Source organism: Mus musculus, chromosome 2 (genome assembly GCF_000001635.26).
Source record: "Mus musculus strain C57BL/6J chromosome 2, GRCm38.p6 C57BL/6J".
Classification (NCBI taxonomy): Eukaryota; Metazoa; Chordata; class Mammalia; order Rodentia; family Muridae; genus Mus; species Mus musculus.
The window spans coordinates 162,893,855-162,899,849 of record NC_000068.7 but is presented as its reverse complement, the minus strand read 5'-3'; the positions used below and the strand labels follow the sequence as shown (position 1 = coordinate 162,899,849).

Below are 5,995 nucleotides of genomic sequence, written 5' to 3'. Positions count from 1 at the left end.
GCTCCTTTGGAACCCCTCTGCTGAGATGGTGCCCCTTACATTCTGCTTCTCAGGCTTTAGACTGATACCCGATGCCTGCTGTGCAGAGTGCTAGCTGCCAAACAGAAGAGTTTGCAAGGAGGGACTTTATTCAAACCGTTGCCAAATGTGAGGCGGAGGGAGGTCTCACTCTCCAATAGGCATCAAGGACAGAGTTTAAGGATGTTTGGGGGACAAAGAAGGACACTGGCCTTGAGGTATGGGGAAAGGTGATTGGAGGCAGGGCAGAGTAGAGATGCCTTGTGCACACATGAGCAGACTTCATAAGACATGCGTACAGGTCCGCGTGCGCGGTCACCATGGCGTCCAGTGAGGAGGACGGCACCAACGGCGCCTCCGAGGCCAGCGACGAGAAGGAAGCCGCCGGCAAGCGGAGACGCCTAGGCTTACTGGCCACCGCCTGGCTCACCTTCTACAATATCGCCATGACGGCCGGGTGGTTGGTTCTTGCTATTGCTATGGCATGCTTTTATATGGAAAAAGGAACACACAGAGGTTTATATAAAAGCATTCAGAAGACACTTAAGTTTTTCCAAACATTTGCTTTGCTTGAGGTAGTCCATTGTCTGATCGGAATTGTACCCACTTCTGTGCTTGTGACTGGGGTCCAAGTGAGCTCAAGAATCTTCATGGTGTGGCTCATTACTCACAGTATAAAACCCATACAATTTGTTTATCATCTTATATCCCGTTGGAGTTGCTGGGGAACTTCTCACAATATACGCCGTTACGTAAAGAAGTCAGGAATGTTCTCAGTATGGCTTCCCAACAAGTACAATGTTTCTTTTGACTACTACTATTTTCTTCTCATAACCATGGCCTCCTATATACCGTTGTTTCCTCAGCTCTATTTTCATATGTTACGTCAGAGAAGAAAGGTGCTCCACGGGGAGGTGATCTCGGAGAAGGACGATTAAGTGGTTCCCACACACAAGGTGCTCTTTTCAGAAAAAACGGATTACTTGAGTCCAAGTTTTAATAATAAGAATAAACGACTTCATGAAATACCAAAAAAAAAAAAAAAAAAAAAAAAAAGACATGCGTACAGAAGGTGGCACTGTTACAGACTGAGTGTGGAGTCTGGGGAACATCCTGATTTGATGTTTGTCCATCAGACACCTGAGCAGGTCTCATCTCATTTGAGCTAGGCTCGGCTACCCCCAAATTCCTGACAAATGTCTTCCCAGTCCTTACAAGGCTGACTGTGCTGCAGAGGCGTCATCCATTCCCCAGATAACAGGGCTCTGTGACTTGTTCAGCTGAGGGACCATTTCTTCTTAAAGCTCGGTCAGTGAGCAGAGGAAGACCTCGAGGCCACAGGGTTCGTTAGGCTTTTTCTGCTTCTGCAATGGTCAGGAAGCATCCTCAGAGGCAGTCAGACAAGGAATCCCTTCTTCCTCCCTCTCCTCTCCTCTTCCTCCTCCTACCTTCTACCCCTCCTCCCCTTCCTCCTCCTCTCCCATCTCTCCCATATTCTGGTTTATGATATGTAACTGGCAATCTTCTGTCTCAGCCTCCTAAGTGCTGGGATTTTATGTGTGCCACCACACTGGCTCTAGATTGGATCATTTCTATTGGCCTGTCTTTAAGCTTGTCAACTATTTTGTCTTTAAGCACTTGTTAAACTTACTCAGTGCACTAAAAAGGTCATTTTAAAGTTGTTTAGTAAGTTAAGATCATCCTCTTGTTTATTTTCTGTATTTTTCAATCAGCTGAAATCTCTTATTCGTCCATTAAGGTAAGGCATACTTTCTTTTTTATAATTTATAATAATAATAGTAATAATAATAATGGCTGATGGTATTATCCCCCCACCCATGTGTGTGTGTGTGTGTGTGCGCGTGCATGCGTGCGCGCGTGTGCGTGTGTGTTTTGGTATGCATGTACCACAGGGTTTGTGTGCAGCATAAAAGACAACTTTTGGGAGTTGGCTCTTTTCTTCCATCTTTTTCTTTTCTCTTGAGGCAGAGTCTCTCATGATCTGTACCATATTATGTATTCCAGACTAGCTGGGACCCACGGCTTTTGAGGGACTGTCAGCCCACAGGAGGTCTCTCTGCTCCTCTCTCTGCACAAACCCAGACTTGCTGGTGGGTCATTGAGACCACGTTAGCAGCTTTTCAGCTTTCTGGCCCCATAGTCTCCCGCAGGGCCCGCAGATCTGGAAAGACCAGCTTTTTGCTGGAATGGCCACTTTCACCAATACTTGGAGCGGCTCACTGGTTAATTGTCTAAAAGCTTTGAGCCCCAAAGCAGTGCTTTCTGCAGAAACCGGGTCTCAAAGGCAACAGCCTGGAACTGGATGGGAGAATATGTGGAAAAAACGGAATCTGATCCCTTTCTATCGTGCTAAGCAAACGTTCATCAAGAGTTACCTAAATAGTAAAGGCTTCCTGCAGAGTGAGCGTGAGTCAGAGATTTAATGGGAGTGAGCAAAGCCCCTCCCATCCCCCTTCCTTCTCCACTCTCTCTGTCTCTCTTTCTTCATATCTGGCTTAGAGCTTGGTATGTAACGTAGGTTGGCCTTGAACTGGCAGTCTTCTGTCTCAGCCTCCTAAGTGCTGGGATTTTATGTGGGCCACCACACTGGCTGCAGATTGGATCATTTCTATTGGTCCGTCTTCAAGCTTGTCAGCTGTTTAGTTTTCTTTTCTTTTCAGTGCTTGATAAACTTACCCAGTGCACTAAAAAGGTCAGTTTTAAAGTTTTTTAGTAAGTGCTGGAATCACAGGTACGTGTCACCACACCCAGTTCCTGCAGCGTTGGTGATAGGACCAGGGTTTTGTGTACTCTGGACAAGCACGCTACCAACCAAACTGCATCCTTACCCACGCCACCCCCCGTTTTTTAATTTAGGAAAACATGCAAAACCCACCTTCACAACCATCTCAGCCTTCATTTTATAGAACACAGCATTTCCCCGAAGCTACCAGCAGAATCTTTCCTGCCAGCCACCAGCTCTGTAGGAGGAATGAATCCATAAGTACCTCTCTATGGGAATAAGGTCGATTTCAGTGACTATCTAATAAAGGGCTAAATTCAGCATTAAAAAAAATCCCAGGATCTCAAGGAGCCCTAGAGGCAAAGGCAAAGGAAATGTGATCTGATGGAAACAGACCTTCCATTTATTTATTTATTTTTTAAAGAAGGCTTTCTTATTTTTACACTCCCAGCACAAAACTCCATTTTAAAAACTGTAGGTGGGTTTATCAACAAATCTCTCTTTAAGGCATTGAATGTAAAGCCAACTATACAGTTGGCAAAGACACACATTCTGAGACAGTCCAATTTAGTGAGAGGGTCGGAATCAGTTCGAAAAGATGGTTATGTAACTCTGACATGCTTAATTACCCTCAACGCAAAGTCAGCTGGGAAATTCGTTTTACCTCCAGAGTCTGGGGATGTCATGTGACAAGCTGATAGAGGAAACTAGTCGTCATTGGCAGATGGGCTTCACAGAATCAAACACCACCTCCTAATGTCAGTCCTGTCTGTCTGTGGGGGGTGCACTTCTCTGTCATCGTCTGGTCATTGCTGGTGTTTGTTCATCAGATGACGCAAACTCACTCTCTCTACTGAGGAATGGATGTGGAGATGTGGAGACTGAGGCCTGGGGGAGCCTTGGTCAAGGTTTCAGGGCTGAGCACAGCTCTCTGTGACTCTTGTTAGGTGAGCTCCAGGCCCATGTCCCAAAGATGGCGGACAGCGTTCCAAGGATGAGATCTGTCTTTCACTACCTCCTGTCCTTACATCTGCACACACGTGTGCACACATGCATTAGCGTGCACACATGCACACCAGTCATTAATGACTAGTTCTCTTTTCCATGTATGGCCACGTGCTTGGCATACAATCGTTCCAACAAACGTGAGAAGGGCTGGGTGTGCTGTTCAGTCTAGAGTATTTGCCTAGTATTCACGAGGCTTTGGGTTCTATCCCAGAAGCAGAAAAAAAACTCCACAAATATAAGTGAAGAGACTTTTTTATTTTGAAGAGACTGTTAATATACTACTCTCGGATGCATCTGAGATTTGTTTCCTGTAACAGTGCCAGGAATTGACTGGCCTCTGTCATAGTTAGTTTCTGTCAACTTGACACAAACATAGACATCCATGGAAAGGAGTCACAGTTGAGGAACTGCTGCCATCAGTCTGCTCTGTGGGCATGTGCCATCAGACTGCTCTGTGGGCATGTCTCTGGGGGCATTTTCTTGGTTGCTGATTGATGCAGTTCACCGTGGGCTGTACCATCCCTAGGTAGGTGGGCCTGGGCTGTGGAAGAAAGGTAGCCGAATAAGTCAGAGGAAGCAGGCTGGTAAGAGGCATCCTGCCCCCTCGTTCCCTGCCTCAGCTCCTGCTGGAGCTTCTCTCGATGCTATAACCTGTAAGTCCAGTCAGTCTTCTCCCAACTCGCCCGTGGCCGTGGTACTTATCATAGCAGGAGAGAAGAGAAGCCGGGCAGCCTCTTAGGTTACCAGATTCCAAGCACTCTGTATACTCTTCCGCTAATCCCATCGTGGCCTTATGATGTACAATTGTTTCCAGTTTCTACAGGAGAGGGAAACTGTGGCCCAGAAGTAACAATTCCTAATAGACAGTACCATAGTTTCTCTGTTCCCAACACCTTTAGCGTCTTAGCAACCTTTTTTTTTTTTTTTGGTGCTCTCAAGGCTAACACAAAGGCTTACTAAGTTTTTTAAAAAGTTATTTATTTGTAGTGTGTGTGTGTGTGTGTGTGTGTGTGTGTGTGTGTGCACCAGTGCCTTTGGAAGGCAGAAGAGGGTGTTGGATCCCCTGGAGTTACAGACAGTGGTAAGCCAATTGGTGCTGGGAAGGGACGGAACTGGTGTTCTCTGGAGCAGCGGTGAGCACTCCCAGTTAATGTCATTTCTCCAATCCTGAAATAGTTTTGTTTTTTTAATTAACTAGATAGGCCCAAATAGCGCGTATTTGTGTCCTAAAAAGTCGGCAGTCCTAAAAAGATCAACTCCTTTAAGTTGAAAAAAGATTTATATTTCATGTCTAATAACTAGAGTCACATAGCAGTAGGTTGTGTGTGTCCTTGCAACTCTTCAGAGTTTAGCATTAGTCTCGCAGTTTCACACTGCTGTCATGGCTAATCTTGGTTGTCAACTTGACTACTTCTGTAAGGCCAAGCTGCCAGGCCCTCGGGGCTGACTGTCTTCCTTCCTTCCTTCCTTCCTTCCTTCCTTCCTTCCTTCCTTCCTTCCTTCCTTCCTTCCTTCCTTCCTTCCTTCCTTCCCTCCTCTCTCTCTCTCTCTCTCTCTCTCTCTCTCTCTCTCTCTCTCTCTCTCTCTTAATTTATTTATTATATATAAGTACACTGTAGCTGTCTTCAGACACACCAGAAGAGAGGGCATCAGATCTCAATACAGATGGCTGTGAGCCACCATGTGGTTGCTGGGATTTGAATTCAGGACCTCTGGGAGAACAGTCAGTGCTCTTAACCACTGAGCAGTCTCTCCAGCCCCTGGGATTTTCTTAATCAGATTATTTGTAGCAGGAAGACCCCCTCCTATGTCCGGGCCACACTTTCTGGTAGTAGCCTTCATAGAAAGACAAGGAAGGAGGAAATTTTGCTTTTTGCCTGCTTGCCCTCACTCCCATGGACAAGTTCAACGATTCTGTCACTGTGGCTGCTATTAAATCTAAATCCTGGATTCCAATGCAGACTGAAAACTAGCAGCTCTCCAGGAATCCTCCTGGACTTCAGCTTCAGGATGGGACAGCAGAGACATCAGCTTTGTCAACTAACCATCATGATTGTTGGTCTTTCTGTCATGAGACAATAATCATTGTGGGACTACCAACCACCACAATCTCTCTCTCTCTTTTCCCCCCCCACCCCCTGCCTGTTCTGTGCACAGATATGACATCATCAAAAGCAGCCTTGCATCAGTGAGGAAAGAGCTCTGATCTCCCTGAGCTGAGACTCA

General features: G+C 46.1%; 1 pseudogene; it reads left to right on the top strand.

Annotated features, from left to right (window-relative positions):
* Gm11451 (predicted gene 11451) lies at positions 319-1,056 on the top strand (annotated as a pseudogene).